Source organism: Thalassophryne amazonica, chromosome 2 (genome assembly GCF_902500255.1).
Source record: "Thalassophryne amazonica chromosome 2, fThaAma1.1, whole genome shotgun sequence".
Classification (NCBI taxonomy): domain Eukaryota; kingdom Metazoa; phylum Chordata; class Actinopteri; order Batrachoidiformes; family Batrachoididae; genus Thalassophryne; species Thalassophryne amazonica.
Window position 1 is genome coordinate 128,267,082 of NC_047104.1, and position 25,420 is coordinate 128,292,501.

The following is a 25,420-nucleotide window of genomic DNA, read 5'->3' on the forward strand; positions in this document are numbered from 1 at the left end:
GTGTAATCTCCATAAAAATCATCCCTCAAAGCCATCTGAATTTTCCGAACGGTGTCCACCTGGAGGTCTCTCACAGTTTCTGAAAAAATTTGATGCAGCAAAGCTCCAAATCGTTCAGACATTTATTCGCAATAAAAATCCGACAAGAGGGGTGGACCACTGCTCACAAAAAGCCTGCTCACAGGAGAATGACGCAACTGACAGGCGTGAAAAAACTCACGCATGCGCATGAAGGTTCAAGCTTGGCTGATTCAATCACATGTGATTCAAATCCATATGGTTTTTGCAAAAAATAAAAAGGTTGGATAGTTTTCTAACAGACCTCGTGAGTCCAGGACATGTCAACATCAAGTAGAACTCCAGACAACTCCACATTTGCTCAAGGACGGTTCGCGCGCATGCATCTTGCAGTCAAGGGAGAAAAGATAAACTATAACAGAACTCAGAGCACAGCCCTGCACCTCAGCACAACAAGTAGAAGAGGAGTCAGCAAAACTGTGCACTCTGACTTCTCTGTGCAGTGAACCTGCAGGCTACGTTCTCAACTCCTCTCTGCCCCCTGCTGCGTGCACCTGACGCAGAAATTCCTGCGTCGTCAAGACACCACAGGAAGCAACTGGGAGCAGCTCCGGTCTGAAAGGGGCTTTACACTGACAATGAAATCTCAGGCTCCCCAGCGAGTTTACGTGCGAGATTTGACACCATAAAGGCATCAATAGCACAGAGGAAGCAGGAGAAAAGCACCATCTAAAAAATATAGAACAGAACGTAGCAACAGTCAATCAACCCGCAACGTAACACAAAACAGGAGTGGCTCAAATACAAAAACACAAATGAGACACAGGTGCAAACTAACAATGGAAAAAGAACATAAAAATACAAAACCCCAGTGGCATAGAAACCTGCACAATAAATGGTAAACACTCAAACAAGAATCATAAGGCTAAGTAAAGGAGAACATGCAAATCATAAAATACAGAACAGTGACCAGGTCACAAATCGCAGCACAGACCATGAAAGACACAAAAGAACCCAAACCACAGGGACCAGAAGAATCAAGGAAGGAGGAGACCGAGACACAACAGGATCATAATGCACAGAGACATAATGGACCAGGAACCTTAGCAGTGGTGGGCACAGTTCCGCTAATGCACCAACTGCTAATTATCGAAGCTAATGTTTTCATTAGCGGATTAGCTTTTCAGATAACTTTAAATACCATCAGCAGACCAATTAGATCCCGATAAATTTAGGTCAGATCATTTTTAGACTGTTAACATATTTTTATGGGCATAGTGAATAAAGCTTAACAGTTAAAAACATTTGTGAAGTTGGAATCAAAGGTTTTAGTGCCTGCCTATTACATGTTTCGTAGCAGACAGACAACTATAAAAGGTACAGCTCTAGCCTCTGCAGACAGAGGAGAGCTGGCTACCAAACAGAGAGAAACAAAAACAAAGACATTTTTTTTCACACCATACAGACTCTCCAGCATATCACCCAGGTCATGCACAGGCAGACAGTTTTGGCTTATGGTTAAAATTTTAAACAAACACAAGTTATTGAAATGAACATCACGTCTGTCATTTTATAAAGTGAAAATATCAGCTATTTTTTAAAGTAATGCACTAATTTTGAAGGTTAGCGTTTAGACACATGCTGTAGTGTATTATGGGTTAATGTTGTTGAACACTACCATCTAGATGGCAGTGTTCATGGCAGTATGAATACCAAGTGCCACACATTCATTAAAAATGCTGAATCCACTTAACAAACAGAATTTTCAGGTTTCAAATTGCATTTTTTTTTACAAATGAAAAAATTACATATTTACGAATACAAATGTATTTGTAAAACACACCACGTTTCAGTAAGTTGTGTGTTATACCGACCAACCAACCACTCATGTCAGGGAACTGATTTACCCATAATGCACTGCGGCATGTGTGTCGAAACAATAAAACCTTCAAAATTTGTGCATTACTTTAAAACTAAAACATATAGCTGATATTTTCACTTCATAAACTGACAGACGTGATGTTAATTTAAATAACTTTTCCGGAATTAGTTTGTTTAAAATTTTAACCATAAGTCAAAACTGTCTGCCTGTGCATGACTGGGTGATATGCCGGCAAGTCTGTATGGTGTGAAGAGAAATTGTCTTTATTTTCTGCTCCTGCTTTCTTTTGCTATTCTCTTTTCTTTCTTTATGGTCACCAGGTCTCTTTTATTGACGGAAAGGTGATCTGACACAGAAGTGCTCGCTTGTTGTTGTGTAAGTAGCTGCTAGTGTACTGAAGTCAAAATGATTGGTTTAGTTTATATCTGTAACTTCCACAAAAGTTTTTAGGGGGTTATTGGTTTAGCTTTATAAAAGTTAACTTTTCAGTTAGTGGATTAACTGTTATCAAAGCTAACTTTTTGGTTAGCTGTGCCCACCACTGGAACCGAGGAGTATGAAGAAGTATAGACAGCGGACAACTCACGATCACACATACACATGATAAACACAGCCCAGAAGTGACAGGTTCCCACGCACACACACATGCAGACAGCAGGTGCACACATACTCCAAATAGGGACAAGACAGAGCACATGAACAACAGTACAGAGACACCCACATGCACAAAGGAGTGCAGGAGGGAGACAGTCACACACAGACACAAGTGAATACAAGCACGGACATCCCGGACAGGAAACACCCACAAAACCTTCTCCTTTTAACAGGTCTGAGAGACTGTTGGACCGTATAATCAGGCTATTGTAAACAGCAGTCTTACTGAAGGTGTTGTTCCTATTTATTTTAAACATACAGTGGTACACCCACCAATTAAGAAACCTAACCTGGACACCTCACTTTGGTTTTTGTTTTGTTTTTTCAAATTTTTAGACCTATTTCAAATTTACTTTTTTATGAAAACATTTTAGTCTGTCCGTTTACAGTTGCAATACTTGTTAGCTGCTTATTTTGGAAGTTTTGCAGTTGTGTTTTAAAATGGTTCACAGCACTGAATCTGCACTTTTTAAGAGTTTTTAATGATCTTTTATTAACCACTGACTCAGGTAATTCTGTTAGAGCTTACTGTGGCTTTAGACACACGCTATCCATACTTCTCACCTACAACATGTCGGCATTACAGGCACGGCTTTAGAGTGATTCAGATCCTACTTATCCCAGAGAACATTTTCATTTCACCTCAGTGACTCTGCATCATCCTCTGCCCCGCTCTCATGTGGAGTCCCTGACATTTCCATCCTTGGCCCAATCCTTATCTCACTTTATCTTCTGTCTTTGGTTGTGATTAAAAAAAAAACATGCCCTATTATACCATTTTTATGCAGATGACTGGCAAATTTACCTTCCCATTAAAAGAAATGATGTCAACTCCCTGACACCACTGGTGGAATGTATTAAAGATGTCAAGGTAAGAATGCCTTTTAACTTTTTAAATTTTAATGAAAGAAAAACAGAGGTCACGCTGTTCAGACCCAGTAGTGCCTGTGCTGTTCCTTCTTTGGATCCTGGCCCTCTGCAGCCTTTCCTCGAACCCGCAGTCACCAATCATGGTGTCAAACATGAATTTTAAATGGGAAAAGCAGATAAATTCTGTTGTTAAATCGAGTTTTTACCAGCTTAGCCTTTTATCCAAGGTTAAATCTCTTTTATCATTTAATATTTTTGAACATCTTAGTCATTTTTGTTTTTTACAATGCACTATATGTTGGTCATAGCCACTCCTCTCTTGCACACTTGCAATTAGTCCAAAATGCTGCTGCTCGCTTTGCATCCCTACACTGGCATTTGGATCCTTTTAAGATTCATTATAAGGTTTTATTGTTTGTTTTTAAGTCTCTTCATGGGTCCGCACCAGCCTACATGGCCAAAGTACCGAAGACATATGTTCCGTTGAGGTCCCTTAGGTTTGTGGATCAGCCGCTTTTAGTCTGTCACTAAAACACGACTTAAAACTAGGGGCACCCATGCTCTTTCTTTTGTAGGCCTGTGAAATGAGTTCCCTTCACAGGTTAGGTTGGCCCCCAGATTGTTTTTTGACAACTTATGCATTGCACTTCCAAACGTCAAAATTCACAGACCGTCTTGAATCCTGGTTTTACTTTCTGGGCTGCAGCTGTCAACAGCAAAAAGCCAGTGGGTAAACTCTTTACATTTATATAATCTCCTCAATTTCCCACCTTTATGTAGTTGTAAGATATAAGCAACGGATTCAGTGAAAGCTGGACAACTATATTTGTCACTAAAATAATACAGCACAGGAATATCTGTGTACATTACTTAATAGAAGTTCTTTTGGGGGATTGTGTGGCTTTTAGATACAGCTGACATCCTTTATCCAGCTCCCCTTATCTTAAAACCACAGATGAAAAGTCTGTGGAGTCTTGGCAGAGGAAGCCCATGGGATGGCACTTAATATTCTCATTAATTAATTGTACGTGGGGAGCAGTTAATCTAATATTGAAGCAGACATTGGCTGAAGGCATAGCAGACACTCTCTGTGCAATAATTTATTTCACACTGGACCCATCATTGTTTCCCAGTTTATGCACAATGATTAATCTTGTTGGAAAACATTTATCATAACTGTGCTCATCCTCCTGCCAACTTTTACTGTTGATTTCACCCTTCATATTCCATTTTGTAAATCTAAAATAAATGCCAGTTTTGGCAAGCTTAAGGAATAAAAGTAATGGTTGAACTGAAATCTGTGATTGGAGATCTGTGGTTCTGGACATCCAGCCCAGTCTCACGTTTTTTTGTTTGTTTGTTTGTTTTTTGTTTGTTTGTTTGTTTGTTTGTTTTTTCATGCTCTTGTCATGAAATGAGTCAAATTTTCATGACATGGTTTTTTTTAACTCACTATTACTAACCCTACTCCTACCCCAACCCTAACCTTAACCATAACCTAATCCTACTCCTTCCCCCAACCCTAACCATAACCACCCGACCCCCCCGCTTCACTTTTAATTTCATGCAGCTATCATGGAATGAATTAGAATGAATTTGTGCTGCCGTGACGAAAATGAGGTGCTTTTCATCACAATATCATGAACCAATAGATTAATGTATATTTCATGCTGCTGAATCACGACTTGCCGTGAGACTGCGTTGGGACATCATGGCTGGGCAACATGTACCGTGTTTGGATGGACATGAACTAACAACTGTCCACTGTGACGCGCATGTGTCTGCTTGCTGTCCTCAAAAGGACATACATAAAAACATATATCACTGTTGCAATGGGCCGCAGCAAGTGCGCACACGGTGTGCACATTGACAGGCTACCCCAGGTGAAACAGACCGTCAGATCATAACATGCAGCGGGCGATCTGAATGTCACATCACCCACGTGAGCTCTGTTCCACATAATGCGGAGTCTGTCCTGCGGTGTGCCGTGCATAAGCCACACGTATCAGCCAGGACATGTGTGCAGGCCCAGCTGGACATGCCACCAGCAGATGTGGACATGATAAGAATGCCCTTCTTCATCATTCATGTCATTTCATGACTGTACCTCTGTGACCATGGGTCATCTCCAGAAGAACAGATGGATCATACTTGTATTGCCCACTTGATAAGAGGGAATCAATACAATGTGGTGTTTTTATATGGTATGTGGTTCTATTTTTTTTAAATACGTCCATGTCCTTCTTGATATCAGGCATTTTCCAGCACCTTTTACAGGACAGCAATGTTAGCTCAGGGGTAAAGTTTCTGGCTGGCAATCAGAGGTTTTGGAAAGTGCAGGTTCGAATCCCGTGGGTGGCATGTATTTTTTACTTTTCACAGCAGCTGCGCAATGTAGTTACACATGCTGCAGTTGATTGCACTGTGTTCCCACATGCATGAAACCATCGGAGCAGCATCGTTCACGCCTGCCCGTCGGCTCAATGTTTTAGTGGTTTGTTCATACAAGTTGTTGTGCCATGATTCGCCCTGATTTGTACTTAGCCATAGCCTGTGTGAACGGGTCCTAAAGATTACACTGTTATAAGCAAAAATGAAACTCAAAATGCAGACAAAGAGCATACAGGGCATAAGGTAAATTAATTTAATCATCAGTCCAGTGGAGTTGTACAGTGGTAAAAAAAAAATGTAGTATTGCAGCTTGATGCTTAAAAAGAGTGTGCAAGGAATAAACACAAAGTAATGTTGAAAGGACAAAGCAGACATTACAAACTAGGATGAGTGACTGAAGACAAGGAATGACTTCAGCAGTGCTATCAGTCTGAGCCTCCTGCTAGGATGTTAGACTACTAACTACTGCGAATATTCACTGAACACAAGCACAAATATTGCTCGTGCTTTTTTTAGGCATGTGTTGGTTTTGCAAATTACTTGATTTGATTGCAGCCTCAAGAAAAAGAAGATAAAGCAGAAGAAGAAGAAGAAAGGGGCCATAGTTCATATTTATCAAACTCAAGCGAATTAGGAGAATTCTGCTCTGTGTGTGTGTGTGTGTGTGTGTGTGTGTGTGTGTGTGTGTGTGTGTGTGTGTGTGTGTGTGTGTGTGTGTGTGTGTGTGTGTGTGTGTGTGTGTGTGAGTGAGGGAACAAAATGTGTGGTCATTCCAGGACTGTTTCATAGATCAGTTAAAAGTTAAAGCCTTTTTCTTGTCTAATAATTTGTTATTTCTCTACAGTATTTGTGAGCTCAGTAGGATTACAACACAATGTAATGTCAGACCTGTTGTGACTCTTTTCATTTGTGCTGCTCATTAGCCCTCTGGAGTTGTTTGACGCGTAGCCGCGTCAAGGTCACATGACCGAGTTAAGCGGTCCTCCAATCAAATTCCCCTTACTTTCAGTTTAACTTTGAATGTTTCTTGAAAGTGCATATTTCAACGACTATACAAGTTTTTAAATTTTGTTGATAGACCCAGTAAAACCTGAATAATGATTAATTATTTTCACAAGGCATTTGTCTGAATTATTAATTAAAAAGTGACACATTTTGTGAATGTATCTCATTCTGTGAAGTCAACTGAACAGTTACAAACTTTCATACGCCGATTTCTATTATTTAGTCATTAGTTGTCATGACAAGGTGAAACAAATTGACTTCATTGTTGAGTTGACACAGCATTGTAGTTGATTGTCCTCAGTACTGGATAACTGAACATTAATACTCCTTCCTACAAGCTGCACTTCATCTCCTGAATGCGTGTTGATGTTGGACCCATTCAGGTCGTAGTATGGATGCAGGTGAAACCCACATTAATATCAATAACATAGAATAAGGACGCAGGTCTGTCTCATGTCTGCAAACTACATTTTAATGGTGCATTCAATCACCAGTGAGTACAACACCAATGCAAAAGCAAGGTTTCATTTAGTGTCACTTATATTTATAATTTGGAAATTAAAGTTTAATTTTCACTGAATAACCTACCTCTTTTGACAAGATGCTTCAGAATATGCGCCTTGAGCGCCTTGGGGCAACTGTTTGTTGTGATTTGGCGCTATACAAGAAAAAGTTGATTGAAGTTGATTGATTGAATATGAACAAAAATGTCATCAACAGTTTTTTACCTAAAAGTTTCAATTGGTATCAACTGGTATCAAGCTGACATTATCTCAGGAGTGATGCATACTCTGGGAATCCAGTCACAGAATTCAGAACTGACTGGCTCACATGGAGGGTACAGAATCAAATACGGAATGGATGCTGAAAACAGACAGGCAACAATTCAGCCTAACAATGTAAAGCACCCAACGAATACGAGGCAAAGCTTCAGGACAAGTCTGTAATGTCACTGAAAGTCTGCATACACCTGAAGATGACTGACTGTGTCTGACAACCTCACTGAGTGACTGACTGAAAGACACTGTATGAAGCCAGGAGAGGAATGCCATTACTGCTCAAAGGTTTCTGTTATTGAGATGTGAATGTGTAGTGCATGTTGGCCTCAACTAAAAATCTGTGGTTTTGGAGGGAAACACTGGATTTTGCATTTGAACCCTTCATATGTTGGGCACAACCCGGTCTCACGGCATGTCGTGATTCAGCAGCACAAAATTAATCTATTGGTTTGTGATATTGTGACGAAAAGCGCTTCATTTTCATCACGGCAGCACAAATTCATTCTAATTCTTTCTGTGATGGCTGCATGAAATTAAAAGTGAAGTGGGGGGGGGGGGTCGGTTAGGTTATGGTTAAGGTTAGGGTTGGGGTGGGAGTAGGGTTAGTAATAGTGAGTTAAAAAAACCCGTCATGAAAAAAAAGTGAGACTGGGCTGGTTGGACAACATATGTTGAGGCGGCAGTAGTTCAGTTGGAAGAGCGGGTTGTCCTTTGACCAAAAGGTCGGTGGTTTGAATCTGGCTCCCAACCAGTCAAAAATCTGCAGACTGTTGTTGTGTCCTTGGGGAAGACACCTAACAATGGGACCCTGGGTTAAGTGTCTGCAAACCTCCCGTCCTGTGCACCGGCAAAATTTCCTGTATATTAATTTTGTCATTTGTGCTGGTAGCATGGACCAAGCAGAGGGTCACCCCTTTGAGTCTGGTCTGCTTGAGGTTTCTTCCTCAAATCATCAGAGGTAGTTTTTCCTTACCACTGTCGCCTGTGTGCTTGCTCTTGGCATTGGTAAGGTTTGACCTGACTTGTGTGAAGCGTCTTGATGCAACTTTGTTGTGATTTGGCGCTGTATCAATGAAAATAAATTGAAATTGAAACCCACCTTATCTGTGTATGAATGAGGTGGTGGTCAGAGGGACAGTAGGTGCAGAATGGCAGCCGTGTTTCTGTCTGTTTGCCGCAGGGCAGCTGTGGCTACATTAGTAGCTTACCACAACCAATGTATGAATGTGTAAGTGAATGAATAATGCAACTTGTAAGCGCTTTGGGTATCTTGAATAAAAATATGCTCTATAATTCCAAGTCATTATTATTAACATTAACCTTTGGCCCAATGCAGGAGTCTAAAACTATTTTTTTCAATGTCAATCTTCATGGTTGCATCTAAGCCATGATTTGGTGTGTAGTGGATGGAACGAATGTGTTAAAAAAAAAGCCATTTTGTTGGCAAAGATTTTTTTTTAAAGTGTAAACTGAACTGAAAATAAGTGACATGAGCACTATGGATACTGTTGCACAGTCTCAGATTGTATCATGTCAGAAAATGCGCAACTTACATGACCAAAACAGTCAACTACAAGCACCTTGAAATAACTCTTCATGAAATCTTAGGAACTCTGGCCATTTCTGTACTAAACCATCATTTCCAGAGCTGAAGTGATGCTCTACAATATAAATATAAGTAGCTGAAAGCACTGGTCGTGTTGGTGTTATATGGCTCTTCTTTTCAAAATAACTCCAGACAACTGCCACAAATCCTTTTCATCCTCAGATGCTTTTGCAGTCATCTTTTCTTCCTCTAAGACCAACACACTGCAGGTGTAATTAAGGTAATTGCAAAGTAGATGAAAATCTTAGCACCAACATAAAATATGAACCTGTTACACAAAACCATTAGACTACATTATTACAGCCATTAAGGTGATTAAGTGTAAATTTTAACTTAAAGATGTCATAATTCTCTAATCAGTATAATGTAATATAGTCCATAAGAAATTACAGAGAAAAAAAAATTCCCCAAGTAGCAAAGATAATTTGATGAACTAGTAAAACTCCCTGGTCTCCATTAATAACCTAAAGGCAAAGTGTGTCTGCACACTCCAGTTGTGAAGCGTTATGCCTCACAGTTGAGAGTCAGACGTATTATATGAAAATAATGTCTCAGTCTAGACCATAATTTATTTTATACCCGTCTCTTATTCACTGAAAACAAGTTAAAAATCCAGATTTCAGGTGATAAGTAATCATGTAAATTCAGCAGGAGTCAAAGCTCCTGCTTTACTATTTTCAGAGTAGTTTAAACATCGTGATCAAAGCCTAAATCAAGCTCTTTCGCTTGAATTTGTAATGTCATATTGTTGTTGTGTCCAGCACCAGGGTTTGGTGGTTTATTGACATAATGTTGACAATTGTAACATGAGCAAGAACTGCCTTTCCTCCTGCCACTCTTGCACATAGTATTTATCCACCAAGCAGGTGCCTCAATGTTGAGGACAGTAATTGATAATAGGACACGTGGCATCTATCACCTGTCTGTGACAGATATATGTGCGCTTTCAGCAGGTGAGAACAGACTGGCCATTTGCCTTGGTGGTTGCCATCCAGGACCCAATGTTCTGTAGCATAGTGGCAACAAGTCCATGTCCCCAGCCCTTAACTCACCTGATAATTGATAGAGTTGTTCTGTAAGCTGTATTTGATTATACTCAATAGTTTTGATATAATGACAGTATGAAACAAAGATCCTTTTTATAAATGCACTACAGTGATGTATGAATATTTGTTTTACTTTCACAGGGAGAGACAGAGAAAGTGAGAGAGAGAGAGAGAGAGAGAGAGAGACCATTATGCTGATCCTCAAAAAAACTGTAAATATTAAAGGGTCATTAATGCCCAACATTAAATATGAATACAGATAAGCCCATGATCTTCTGTCTGCACTCTGCATACCTTTCATCCTTATTTGTATGCAGTTTCTGAAAGCGAAATTGAGCGATGCATCCAGTAATTAAGGGGGTAGTGTACCCAAAGTTCAATCAAGACACAGCCTTAAAACAAAACGACATGAACAAGAACATTAACAATCCTGGAATCTTTGAAAATAGTTTTTTATATATATATATATATATATATATACAAGGTCTGTTAGAAAAGTATCCGACCTTTTTATTTTTTGCAAAAACCTGATGGATTTGAATCACGTGTGCTTGCATGAGCCAACCTTGAACCTTTGTGCGCATGCGTGAATTTTTTCACGCCTGTCGATTGCGTCATTTGCTGGCAAGCAGCCTTTGTGTGAGGACGTGTGTTGTGCTCTTGCCGGATTTTCATTACAAGGAAAATAGTGGAACGACTGGAGCAGTGCTACTGAATCAAATTTTGCCAGAAACTGGGCGACAACCAGGTGGAAACCATTCGGATTATTCAGATGGCTTTCGGTGACAATGCTATGGGCATCACACAGATTAAGGAGCAGTACAACCAGTTTAAAGACGTCCGCACAACGGTGGAGAGCGAACTACGCTCCAGTCGGCCATCAACATGCTGAAATGACCAGATCATTTCCAAAGTGAATGCTATGGTGATGTGGGACCATCGTGTGACTATCCGAGAAATTGCAGAAGAGGTGGACATCAGCACTTTTTCAGCACATTCCATTGTGACAGAAGATTTGGCCATGAAAAGTGTTGCAGCGAAATTCATGCCGAAGCTGCTGACGGCGGAGCAAAAGCACCTCCGTGTTGACATCTCACAGGACATGCTGGACTCTGAAAAATTATGCCCACCTCTTCCACAATTTCTCAGATAGTCACACGACTGAAAAGCCACCGAAAGCTGTCTGAATCTTCCGAATGGTTTCCACCTGGCTGTCACCCAGTTTCTGGCAAAATTTGATTCAGTAGCGGTGCTCCAGTCGTTCTGTCTTTTTCCTTGCAATGAAAATCCACCAAGAGCACAACACACAACCTCACACAAAGGCTGCTTGCCAGCAATTGACGCAATCGACAGGCGTGAAAAAATTCACGCATGCGCACGAAGGTTCAAGGTTGGCTCATGCAAGCACACGTGATACAAATCCATCAGGTTTTTGCAAAAAATAAAAAGGTCGGATACTTTTCTAACAGACCTCATATATTACAGTAGTGTTCAGAATAATAGTCGTGCTATGTGACTAAAAAGATTAATCCAGGTTTTGAGTATATTTCTTAATGTTACATGGGAAACAAGGTACCAGTAGATTCAGTAGATTCTCAAAAATCCAACAAGACCAAGTATTCATGATATGCACACTCTTAAGGCTATGAAATTGAGCTATTAGTAAAAAAAACAAAAACAAAAGTACAAAAGGGGGTGTTCACAATAATAGTAGCATGTGCTGTTGACGCTACAAACTCGCTACAAAACTATTATGTTCAAACTGCTTTTTTAGCAATCCTGTGAATCACTAAACTAGTATTTAGTTGTATAACCACAGTTTTTCATGATTTCTTCACATCTGCGAGGCATTAATTTTGTTGCTTTGGAACCAAGATTTTGCTCATTTACTAGTGTGCTTGGGGTCATTGTCTTGTTGAAACACCCATTTCAAGGGCATGTCCTCTTCAGCATAAGGCAACATGACCTCTTCAAGTATGTTGACATATCCAAACTGATCCATGATACCTGGTATGTGATATATAGGCCCAAAAGCATATTAGGAGAAACATGCCCATATTATGATGCTTGCACCACCATGCTTCACTGTCTTCACTGTGAACTGTGGCTTGAATTCAGAATTTGGGGGTCCTCTCACAAACTGTCTGCGGCCCTTGGACCCAAAAAGAACAATTTTACTCTCATCAGTCCACAAAATATTTCTCCATTTCTCTTTAGGCCAGTTGATGTGTTCTTTGGCAAATTGTAACCTCTTCTGCACATGTCTTTTATTTAACAGAGGGACTTTGCAGGGGATTCTTGCAAATAAATTAGCTTCACACAGGCGTCTTCTAACTGTCACAGCACTTACAGGTAACTCCAGACTGTCTTTGATCATCCTAGAGCTGATCAATGGGTGAGCCTTTGCCATTCTGATTATTCCTCTATCCATTTTGATGGTTGTTTTCCGTTTTCTTCCACGCGTCTCTTTTTTTTTATTTTAAAGCATTAGAGATCATTGTAGATGAACAGCCTATAATTTTTTGCACCTGCGTATAAGTTTTCCCCTCTCCAGTCAATGTTTTAATCAAACTACGCTGTTCTTCTGAACAATGTCTTGAATGTCCCGTTTTCCTCAGGCTTTCAAACAGAAAAGCATGTTCAACAGGTGCTGGCTTCATCCTTGAATAGGGGACACCTGATTCACACCTGTTTGTTCCACAAAATTGATGAACTCACTGACTGAATGCCACACTACTATTATTGTGAACACCCCCTTTTCTACTTTTTTTTTTACTAATAGCCAAATTTCATAGCCTTAAGAGTGTGCATATCATGAATGCTTGGTGGATTTGTGAGAATCTACTGAATCGACTGGTACCTTGTTTCCCATGTAACAATAAGAAATATACTCAAAACCTGGATTCACATAGCACTACTATTATTCTAAACACTGTAAACATACTCTTCTTAAGTCAGCCCTCATTGTCTTTATCAGTCCTCTTTGTCTGCATTTTCAAACTCTTGTGCTGAAAAAAGATGATGCTTTGAAAAATTGAATAAAGATACACCATCCATGTGTGATTTGCTAAAATATCCAGTGACACACAAGGTTGGGTAGGATTACTTTGAAAGAATACATGTGGATTACATGTATGTATGTACATACATTTGGATTACTTGTAATCTGATTACTTTTTGATTACACTTCAAAGTAATCCTACCCAACCTTGGTGACATAGCACCTTCCATCAGATTCAGGTGTAATTCTATTCCACTCAGTTCACAACAACTTTATTACCATTCACACATCACAGCAACTTTACTATTGCTTTCATCCACAGAGCAAAGAAGAGATTAAACCTGTGAGCTCATGCTCCACCTTCTGCAAGAAGCACTCCCAGTTATGAAGGGACCGCATGTACACATTTTAAAATAAAAAATACACTCTAAAACACTAATAATAGAGACTTTATTGACGAATGCCTATATTTTTTCATAACATAATTTAATTATGTAAAGTACACTGTAATGTGGCATTTGGACTTCAAAATTATGTATATGAATACATTTACTCACTAGGATTGGTTTTAAGAAAGACTGATAATAAAAATAAAATAAAATAATCCCTGTGTCTGGAAGGGGGGATTGCTTGTTCCACCAGAACTTAATAGATTAGATTAGATATAACTTTATTGATCCCTTGGGAAGTCTCCCTCAGGGAAATTGAGGTTCCAGCAGCATTGTATATCAGCACATGGGGTAAGAAGCGCACAGAGTATCAAAAGTGAAGGTTAAAAAAAACAGACATACTAATACAATAACATGCTTTTGGAGGGCGGTATGCATTTTCAGAGGCCCAACATTCATGCCCAGTCGCCCAAAATGACAGATATCATCATTTTGTGCGACTGGGCATGGACGGAGGGATTCAGGAAATGCATACCGCACAACAACAGCATGTTATTTGCATTATTATACTTACTGAGATACACAACATGTAATGCGTACATAAAAAGTTGGTTCACTTTAACTTTTGTTGTGTCGGCTGGCGCGTGCTGCTGGTCAATTTAGCCAATGTGTCCTCATCAAGCTGGCTGCTTTGGCTGTTGTTCACTGTCGTACTATCCATGAGAAAATCATCCGGAATATCCATATTGGGACCAACACACACTTCTCACCTTTTTATCTTTTCCTCTGCAGACAGTTTTTTTTTTTCCTCTGCGGACAGTTCTTGGGCTGCACGCACTATGACGTCATTTGTTTACGCACAGCGGGCGGGTATAGCCAGGTAGCGTCGACGTAAATCTACGATACCGGCCTAGCAATGCCTCAGTAAAGTGATAATAATGACCAATACTGGTTTACAAGCTACTAGTGTTCCTCTCCTTTCCATCCTCTGTCTTCCTGTTACTCCTCCTCCCCCCAAGTGACAAGTTGTACAGTCTGATGGCCTGAGGGACAAAGGAGTTTTTCAGTCTGTTGGTCCTGCACTTGGGAAGGAGCAGTCTGTGGCTGAAGAGTCTCCTCTGGTTGCTGATGATGCTGTACAGACGGTGATTGGCATCATCCTTAATGTCCAGCAGTTTTTTTCCTGAGATCTTTTCTCTGCCAGTGTCAGCATATGTTCTTTCCTAATGTTTGCCTCATCCATCCATCAACGTCCGTGAAATTGTCGGTTTCATAAATTCAAATTTTTAACAACAAATCCACAGGGATTAAAACAAAACCTCCTTGGCAAAGGTAATGATTAATCAAAGACAACATGGAGTACTCTAATTTAACAAACCAAGGCACAAACAAAATAATCAAAGCATAAGGACCGCAAACATGCACACAATATCAATTTCAGGACTCATGGCGCAGAGGATGAAACTGCCATTGCTCAGAAGAGCTGACGATTAACATGGAAAAAAGATGAGAGATAATGAGCTTAATCACGGGACTTATAACAGCTGAGATAGCAGTGTGAATTAGTCAATAATAAGAAAGGAACTGGAACTGTTAGGAAGAGCAAAAATCATACAAGAAATGCATACAAAGGGAAACTATCCTCCTACATTATTCGCATGATCCAAGTGATCATTAATGTGTTCTTTAAACATATCTCCTATTTAATGTTTGTCCCACAAGGTACATTTTTCCATTTTTTTAAAGTAATTTTGTCAATTTTATCTGTGTAGTATTTAGGAATTTATTATCATAAATGGAGTACATCATTCATAACCATCTGTTCATTAATTATAAATTACCTGCAGCCACTAATCAATATGTTTTCATAAACTCAGAATGATCCCTTCATATCAATATTGGAAGGCCGCCATGTTGCACTGCCATGTGGATACAGAAGCCCAAAAGGGACGCACTCACTCTGCCTGTTGTATTTTGCAGTGAGACTGAAGACACAAGAAAACAAAGAGGATTCAGTGGTTGCTGCCCTATAGGCTGTGCAGTGCAGGCTAACAAGTTTGAGAGCATTCACTTTGTGAAATGTAGGATCATACAAATCACTTATCACAAGGAAAAAACAAAGCAGCATGAATCCCCGTCACTAAAATAGCAAAAAAATGTGAAAGGAAACAAAATTGTGACTGACAATGGCATAATGCAATCTGCAAGATCGCCACTAGATGACAAACTAGAGACATTCATCACGAAATGCGTCGTGTGCAGTATTATTTTCCATGGAAAGTGCAGTAATATGTGCTTATATGGGGTGGGTATTTGGTTGAAGCCTTATGTGTTTGATGTAAACTGGGATATACAATGAAAAAATAGGAGGTTGGCATAATATTTGTGACAAACAGTGACCATAAAAAGTCAGTCACGGTCACCAGCCTTCAAAACAAATGCAACCACTGGTGACCTTGAAACAGAGGTCAAGGTCACCGGCTTTCAAACCCATGTGAAGTACTCCTCTAAGGCTTGTAACCACCAAGTATGACGTTTCTATGAGCAAAAGGTGCTGAGCTACATTGTGTCAAAGGATATGACAGTTGTGACCATTGGTGACCTTGAAAAGTAGGTCAAGGTCACTGGCCTTCAAACCCATGTGAAGTACTCCTCCAAGGCATGTACCCACCAAACATGAAGTTTCTGCGAGCAATAAGTGCCGAGCAACGCTGCGACGAAGGATTTAACAGTTGTGACCACTGGTGACCTTCAAAAGTAGGTCAAGGTTACTGGCCTTCGAACCCATGTGAAGTAATCCTCCAAGGCATGTACCCACCAAATATGAAGTTTCTGTGAGCAGTAGGTGTGAAGCTACGTTGCGGCGAAGGATTTGATGGTTGTGACCACTGTTGACCTTGAAAAGTAGATCAAGGTCACTGGTGTTAGAACCCATGCAAAGTACTCGTCCAAGGCATGTACCTACCAAATATGAAGTTTCTGCGAGCAATAGGTGCCGAGCTACGTTGCGGCGAATGAATTGATTGAACAGATGCACGGACGGACGGACAGACGAACTGACGGAAGGATGGACAGACGGACAACCCGGATGCCGCGCGGGACATAAAAATATCATATAACAGCTGAATGGATTGTTGTCATTTGATTGGTGGGTTGTATGTCACGTAACATGGATTATTCATACCGTTTGCCATCATGTTTCATTGACCGTGCAATAGTTCTTTTTAGTGTGCAATTTTGGTGCCATATGAAATGTATTATTACATACGCCGACCACCATGCTCACACTACCGGGGGCAGCGTTTAGCTAAGCATAGTGGAGTTTGTTTTGCTGACAGGCGATGGTGCTAATTCTTGGTGCTAAAAAACAAATCCACTATGCTGTCAGCGTTCTGGAGGGATAAAGTGCTGGACTAAGGAAGTACATGGTCTTTTTTTTTAGTACACAAAGTCAGTGCATGGCATCACTGACTGCATCATTGTAATGTTGGACTCCAGTTTAAAGTTTGTGTTGGCCTGTTAAGCACCAGTGGAACACCAAAATGTAAGTCCCTTTTCTGTTGTTTATAAATTCATAAAATATAAAATGACAAGGATCTATTTTAGCTGATATATAAAACAAATAATGAATGTTTTTTCATTCTTTCAATGGAACAAATATTTAATTTGGTGAACGCTGGAATGTACCATTCAACTTGGCTTCGCCTCATTGAATGGAACATTCCAGCTTTCAACTCATGAAATATTTGTACCATTGAACTCATAAGCAATCATTATTTGTACGAGGTCTGCTAGAAAACTATCTGACCTTTTTATTTTTTGCAAAAACCATATGGATTTGAATCACGTGTGATTGCATCAAACAAGCTTGAACCTTCATGCGCATGTGTAACTTTTTTCACGCCTGTCAGTTGCGTCATTCGCCTGTGAGCACGCTTTGTTGGAGGAGTGGTCCAGCCACCTCGGCGGATTTTCATTGTCAGGAAAATGGCTAAGCGACTGCCGCTTTGCTGCATCAAAAAATTTTCAGAAACTGTGACAGACAACCAGGTGGAAACCACTCGGAAAATTCAGATGGCTTTCGGTGAAGATCTTATGGGCATCACACAAATTAAGGAGCATTACAACCGGATTAAAGATGGCCCACAACGGCTGAGGGCGCGCTGCACTTCGAGTGGCCATCGACAGGCTGAAACCACCAGATCATTTCCAAAGTGAAGGCTGTGTTGATCCGGGACGTCGTCTGACTACCAGAGAAATGGCAAGAGAGGTGGACATAGCACTTTTTCGGCACATTACACTGTTACAGGAGATTTTGTAATGAAAGACGTGCAGTGGAATTCGCGCGTCAGGACGGAGCCGCGTAATGGCGCAGAACAAAAAGCACCTCTGTGTTGGAAGTCTCACGGGACATGCCCAGCTCTTCCACCATTCGGAAGATTCAGACGGCTTTGGGTGGCTTTTCAGTCGAGTGAGTATCCGAGAAATTGGCGAAGATCTGGGCATGCCACAACATGTCCTGTGAGACCAACATGGAGGTGCTTTCCTTCCGCGCCATTAGCGGCTCCGTGGCGAATTCCTCCGCTCCTGTTTTCATGACAAAATCTCCTTTAACAGTGGAATGTGCCGGAAAAGTGCTGATGTCCATCTTTTCTGCCATTTCTCTGGTAGTCAGACGACGTCCCGGATCAACACAGCATTCAGTTTGGAAATGATCTGGTCGTTTCAGCCTGTCAATCGCCGCTCGGAGCGCGGCGCGCACTCCGCCATTGTGCGCCGTCTTTAAACCGGCTGTAACACTCCTTAATCTGGTGATGCCCATAAAATCGTCCCTGAAAGCCATCTGAATTTTCCAAATGGTGTCCACCTGGCTGTCTCTCACAGTTTCTGGAAAAATTTGATGCAGCACTGCTCCAGCCGTTCAGACATTTTCCTCACAATGAAAATCCGACGAGGGGGGAGGACCAGTGCTCACTCGAAACCTGCTCACAGGCGAATGACGCAACCGACAGGCGTGAAAAAACTCACGCATGCGCACGAAGGTTCAAGCATGGCTGATGCAATCACACGTGATTCAAATCCATAAGGTTATTGCAAAAAATAAAAAGGTCGGATACTTTTCTAACAGACCTTGTATACTACACATTGTAGCTTTAAGATGTCTTGGCCTGTTTTGGTCAGCCCAGTCTCACGTTTTTTTCATCCTCCTGTCATGAAAAGATTCAAACTTTCATGACGGGAGGTTTTTTTTTTTTAACTATTACTAACCCTACTCCTACCCCAACCCTAACTTTAACCATAACCTAACCCTACCCATACCCCCCCCCCCCCCCCCCCCCCCGGCTGCACTTTCAAATCATGGAATGAATTAGAATGAATTTGTGCTGCCATGAAGAAAATTTTTCATTTTTCATGATAATATGATGAACCAATAGATTAATGTATATTTTGTGCTGCTGAATCATGACAATCCGGTAGACTGGATTGGTTTTGGTCGGCATAAATATTCTTAGTTCCAACTTCTCACTTAAACTGCTTTTTAGGGATTCAGTTTTTGTTTTTGTATTTTTGCTGGGGTAGTAATAGTGTCAGACACAAAGAGCAACAACAGGAACTCTGAGCTTTCAATTGTTGGCAAGATTATTTCTGCATAGTTAGGTGGCAAAAGCTCCTGGTTCTTCTTTCACTGGACTGGAGGCAGAGTGATGCTGAAAAGAGCAGTACTATCTGTCTTCATCAAAAGAACTACAGAGAATTGCCCTGGAGGACAAACACAGAGGGATGGTTGTTTATATATCTCCCTTTTCTTAATGCCGATTGCCAGGAAAACTGACATCTTCCATTTTGGAGGCATGAGTAGAATTGGTATTAGTGTGAATGTATTGTCAGTAAGTGCTGGTGTGGCATTGACATTAAGTCAACCACAATATTCATCACTGCAGTCCATTTTTCATTTTTCTTCTAGTCTTTCTGTCTTTCTTTTCTTGTATTGTAGGCCCTTCCATTGGTATTTTTCTTTGTAATTTGTGGAGAGGACACAATAAACCAAGGGACGAGAATAACAGCACAATAATGGATGTTTTCAAGGCACAAAGTGACAAGTTTCCTTATGTGTAGGAAGGTTTAATGGAAAAGTAGGTAGTTGTCAAAATTATTTCCAAACTAAGCTGATGTTTTTCTCCTCCTGCAGACTGAGACTCTTGAAAAACAGCCTCTTAAACATGTAGAACTGTAAAATGTTGGCTGGCCATTTTTAATGTGGACAGGTAAAAATGCAGCCTACGCAGACAAGGTCTGGGCCCTGGAGTAGTAACAGTAAGACAGGGTGTACTTAAAACTCAGTGTCACGGAATTCACATTAATGTGACTTCATGTTTATTTTGTCAGATTCAAAATCATAATTTTGTGATATGACTGAGTGCATTTGGGCAAAAAAAGGAGCCTATTGGTTGCCTGGTTAATACCATAATCTAATCAGTGCTTTTTGTTTCAAATGACACACAAATAAGTACAAACAAGGAAATGTTAACTTTCCATTCCAATGCAGAAACCTACAAGTGAAATCTGAGAGCAGGGTGGATAAAATGAAGGTTCAATCACCTGACACACATAGCTTATGAGATCATCTTGGCAGTGGTCCCCATAATTTCTTGAAAGAAAAATTTCCAACACTTCCTGGCAAATTAAACTTGGTTAACTGGGTCTTTGTGTGCATCTGACCAGGCCTATATTTTGAGAATCATCAGTCGATGCCCTGTGACCAGCTTCACTTCCCCCTGAGTAAGTAAGTAAGTTCCTTTGACTTGTCCCGTTTTTTACTTGGGCTCACCACAGCAGATCTGAGATGAATCTGCATGTTGATTTGGCACAGGTTGTACACCAGATGACCTTCCTGAAACAACTTCATATTATTAGCAGCATTAGTGAAGGTTACAAATGATCTTCTTATGGCCTCAAACAGTGGACTCATCTCTGTGCTTGTTCTGTTAGACCTCAGTGCTGCTTTTGATACTGTTGACCATAAAATTTTATTACAGAGATTAGAGCATGCCATAGGTATTAAAGGCACTGCGCTGCGGTGGTTTGAATCATATTTGTCTAATAGATTACAATTTGTTCATGTAAATGGGGAGTCTTCTTCACGGACTAAGGTTAATTATGGAGTTCCACAAGGTTCTGTGCTAGGACCGATTTTATTCACTTTATACATGCTTCCCTTAGGCAGTATTATTAGAAAGCATTGCTTAAATTTTCATTGTTACGCAGATGATACCCAGCTTTATCTATCCATGAAGCCAGAGGACACACACCAATTAGCTAAACTACAGGATTGTCTTACAGACATAAAGACATGGATGACCTCTAATTTCCTGCTTTTAAATTCAGATAAAACTGAAGTTATTGTACTTGGCCCCACAAATCTTAGAAACATGGTGTCTAACCAGATCCTTACTCTGGATGGCATTACCCTGACCTCCAGTAATACTGTGAGAAATCTTGGAGTCATTTTTGATCAGGATATGTCCTTCAATGCGCATATTAAGCAAATATGTAGGACTGCTTTTTTGCATTTTTCTAAAATTAGAAAGGTCTTGTCTCAGAGTGATGCTGAAAAGCTAATTCATGCATTTATTTATTCTAGGCTGGACTATTGTAATTCATTATTATCAGGTTGTCCTAAAAGTTCCCTGAAAAGCCTTCAGTTAATTCAAAATGCTGCAGCTATAGTACGACAGGGACTAGAAGGAGAGAGCATATCTCACCCATATTGGCTTCTCTTCATTGGCTCCCTGTTAATTCCAGAATAGAATTTAAAATTCTTCATCTTACTTATAAGGTTTTGAATAATCAGGTCCCATCTTGTCTTAGGGACCTCATAGTACCATATCACCCCAATAGAGCACTTTGCTCTCAGACTGCAGGCTTACTTGTAGTTCCTAGGGTTTGTAAGAGTAGAATGGGAGGCAGAGCCTTCAGCTTTCAGGCTCCTCTCCTGTGGAACCAGCTCCCAATTGGGATTAGGGAGACAGACACCCTCTCTACTTTTAAGATTAAGCTTAAAACTTTCCTTTTTGAAAAAAGCTTATAGTTAGGGCTGGATCAGGTGACCCAGAACCATCCCTTAGTTATGTTGCTATAGACTTAGAGTGCTGGGGGGATTCCCGTGATGCACCCAGTGTTTCTTTTTATTCACCTCTTTTTGCTCTGTATGCACCACTCTGCATTTAATCATTAGTGATTGATCTCTGCTGTCTTCCACAGCATGTCTTTTTCCTGATTCTCTCCCCTCAGCCCCAACCAGTCCCAGCAGAAGACTGCCCCTCCCTGAGCCTGGTTCTGCTGGAGGTTTCTTCTTGTTAGAAGGACGTTTTCCTTCCCACTGTCGCCAAGTCGTTGGGGTTTTTCTGTAATTATTGTATGGCTTTTGCCTTACAATATAAAGCGCTTTGGTGCTACTGTTTGTTGTGATTTGGCGCTATATAAATAAAATTGGTTTGATTTGATTTGATTTGATTATGTGGAGAATGGACAGGGGTGGTCTTGAACCAGGAACCTTCTGCTCTGGAAACAAGTGCACTAACAGCTTGGACACCAACCCTGCCTCTTCCTCCTGAGTAATGACATTTATTTTTATTGCATTCTATTTCTACAGGTGCTGCAGATTGAAATAGAAAGAGATAAGAGATATTGACAAAGTGGATGAACAAATATGTCTACAAGGAGGGTGGGTATCATAGTAACTGTTCTATTCAATTTATTAAATTTATATAGCGCCAATCACAACAAAACTAGAGCAAGCACACAGGCAACAGTGTTAAGGAAAAACTCCCTCTGATGGTACTGAGGAAGAAACCTCAAGTAGACCAGACTCAGAGGGGTGACCCTCTGCTAATATTATAATAATTGAATAATTGAATGAAGTGAATAATTCTAATAGTTACAAAGTTTTTACAGTTTTTGCAAAGCTGAGGAAAGTGAAAACAGGAAACCAAAGCAACATCAAAACAAAGTGCAATTACTGAATTGACCACACAGACATTTACAGTTGTATGCAAAAGTTTGGGTACCCCTGTTAATTTTCATGATTTTCCTTTATAAATCAATGGTTGTTTGGATCAGCAATTTCAGTTAAATATATCATATAGCAGAAAAACACAGTGATATTTGAAGTGATAAGTGAAGTTTATAGGATTTAGAGAAAGTGTGCAATAATTATTTTTAAAAATTAGGCAGGTGCATAAATTTGGGCACCCCAACAGAAAACATACATCAGTATTTAGTAGATCCTCCTTTAGCAGGAATAACAGCCTCTAAATGCTTCCTGTAGCTTCCAATGAGAGTCTGGATTCTGGCTGAAGGTATTTTGAACCATTTTTTCTTTACAAAACATCTCAGGTTTGTTGGTTTCCGAGCATGGACAGCCCGCTTAAAATCACACCACAGATTTTCAATAATATTCAGGTCTGGGGACTGAGATGGCCATTCCAGAATGTTGTACTTGTTGCTCTGCATGAATGCCTTAGTAGGTTTTGAGCAGTGTTTAGGTTCATTGTCTTGTTGAAAGATCCAGCCCCAGCGCAACTTCAACTTTGTCACTGATTCTTGAACATTGTTCTCAAGAATCTGCTGATATTGACTGGAATCCATGTGACCCTCAACTTTAACAAGATTCCCAGTACCTGCACTGACCACACAGCCACACAGCATGATGGAACCAACTCCAAATTTTACTGTAGGTAGCAAGTGTTTTTCTTGGAATGCTGTGTTCTTTTTCAGCCATGCATACCGCCCCTTGTTATGTCCAAATAACTCAATTTTAGTGTCATCAGTCCACAGCAACTTATTCCAAAATGAAGCTGGCTTGTCCAAATGTGCTTTAGCATACCTCAAGCGACTTTGTTTGTGGCATGTACTGTGACGGGGGGGTGCTTGCAGCACCGCGTCCCTCTCTGCCTTGCGTGCCCCTCCTTCTCCCTCCCTCTGTGCTCAGGGACTGTGTTATTACAGCACACTGGTTCTCTGCTTGAATTCATATACACTTCCTCCCCAGTTGTAGCGCAGTTGAGGGTGCACATTTTAAGTCTATATGTCCCTATTTTTGGATATTGAATGTTGACAAACTCCCTTACCTGTTGTTGCGCAGCTCTCAGCTATCCTGACGGGGCTAAACTGAAGTGCTTTCTGGTTGTGCTTTAAATAGCACATTGTGGCGCGCTTCAAGTGGTCAGCTGACCTCGGGCTGAACCATTTTTGTGTGTGTAGATTTGTTGTCTGATTTGTTACGTTTCTTGTTTATTTTTAGGTACCAAAGATGGGTAAGGAATTTTTATTGTGATTGTGTTATAGATTGGTGGGCAGAGTTAAAAGGGAAAAAAAAGAGGAAAAAAAAACACATTCCCCTCTGATTATCTCTTGGTATGCCCAGGGGCGGGGCGTTGGGTATTTAGGGGGGGGATATTGCTGCTGGAAGATGATGGTGTTGGAGCTTTGGTAGTGATGCAGGGGTGGTGCTGTTGTCCATACGGTGTCTGAGGTTTTTTCTTTTTCTTTTTTTTTTTTTGGAAATTGCTGGCCCTGACTAAAGTATATTGCTGGGAGACATCTTGGACTCAGCCATTATTATTAGATTTTTGAGCAGAACCCTGTGACATATGGTGTCAGAAGTGGGATGGCAAGTCGAAGAAAACGTCGGTCCCAGGGGCATAAAATGGAGGAAGAGGAGGAGCTGGTAAATCATGGAGAAGCTGAGTCAATAGGTGAGCTCCTGGACCTAATGAAAACCTTTATGATAAGCCAGCAGACACGAGAGGAGGGTTTCCTGGCTGAGTTTAAAGAGCTCCGGGCGTGTTTGGCAGTAGCACAGCAGGACCAGCAAGCGCCCATGGCTGAGCAGAGAGCAGCAATGTCTGTCCCCTTACCTGAGGGGGCTCAGTCGCCAACTGAGGAGGCTAGTCTAAGGCCACGGCTGACTCTGCCAACACCTGCTCCTCGGCGACGTCAAAGTTCCTCTATAGATCTACCCAGTGTTCATGTGAGTGGTGAAGAGGAACGCCCCAGGCCTGAGGTTCGACCCTATGGTGACCCTAAAATCCCTCAGTATGTGGCGGGAGAGGACATTGAAAACTATCTCCTTCGCTTTGAGCGTATTGCTAAGACATGGGGGTGGCCGCAGGATGAGTGGGCCTGCCGTCTGGTGCCGTTACTTAGTGGTAAGGCACTGGAGGCCTATACGGCAATGGATGAGGAGAGGGCCCACCTGTATCCTGATCTGAGGGCAGCGCTCCTGGCCAAGTTTGACATCTCGCCGGAGACCTATCGTCAGCAGTTCCGGTCCAGCCTGGTGCTACACTTTGGGAAAACCCAACCGAGACATACAATCGCGTGAAGGGACTCTATCGTCGATGGATCCGTCCTGAGCAGCACTCCAAGGAGCAGATCATGGAACAGGTCATCCTGGAGCAGCTTCTGCGGGTCTTTCCAGCTGACATCCGTACCTGGGTGAAGGAGCACGAGCCAAGCTAGCACTGCAGTATCTTAATGCGTGGAGGGGAGGCCCACCTGTACATCCTGGTGGACTTGGCTGTCAATCCATGGTGCAGCCCTGACGAGCATTCCGGACTAGCTACCAGCCACCAGCAGATCTGAGCCCAGCTCCTGGTCAACAAGGTAGCGGGAAGGAGCTTGTCTGTTACTACTGTCAACAGCTGGGGCACAAAGCGTCCTTATGTCCACTCAGAAAAGCAAAGTTGACTGGTGCCTGTTATACTCCCAGAACGGA

At 41.1% G+C, this 25,420-nt stretch overlaps 1 long non-coding RNA gene across 1 annotated transcript; it reads right to left on the minus strand.

The window, feature by feature from the left end:
* Positions 1-1,705: 1,705 nt before the first annotated feature.
* LOC117502945 lies at positions 1,706-25,420 on the minus strand. The gene is made up of 3 exons (XR_004558440.1): positions 25,409-25,420; positions 10,125-10,128; positions 1,706-1,902 (listed from the first exon to the last, which is right to left on the minus strand). It is a non-coding gene; the product is annotated as an uncharacterized LOC117502945 (long non-coding RNA).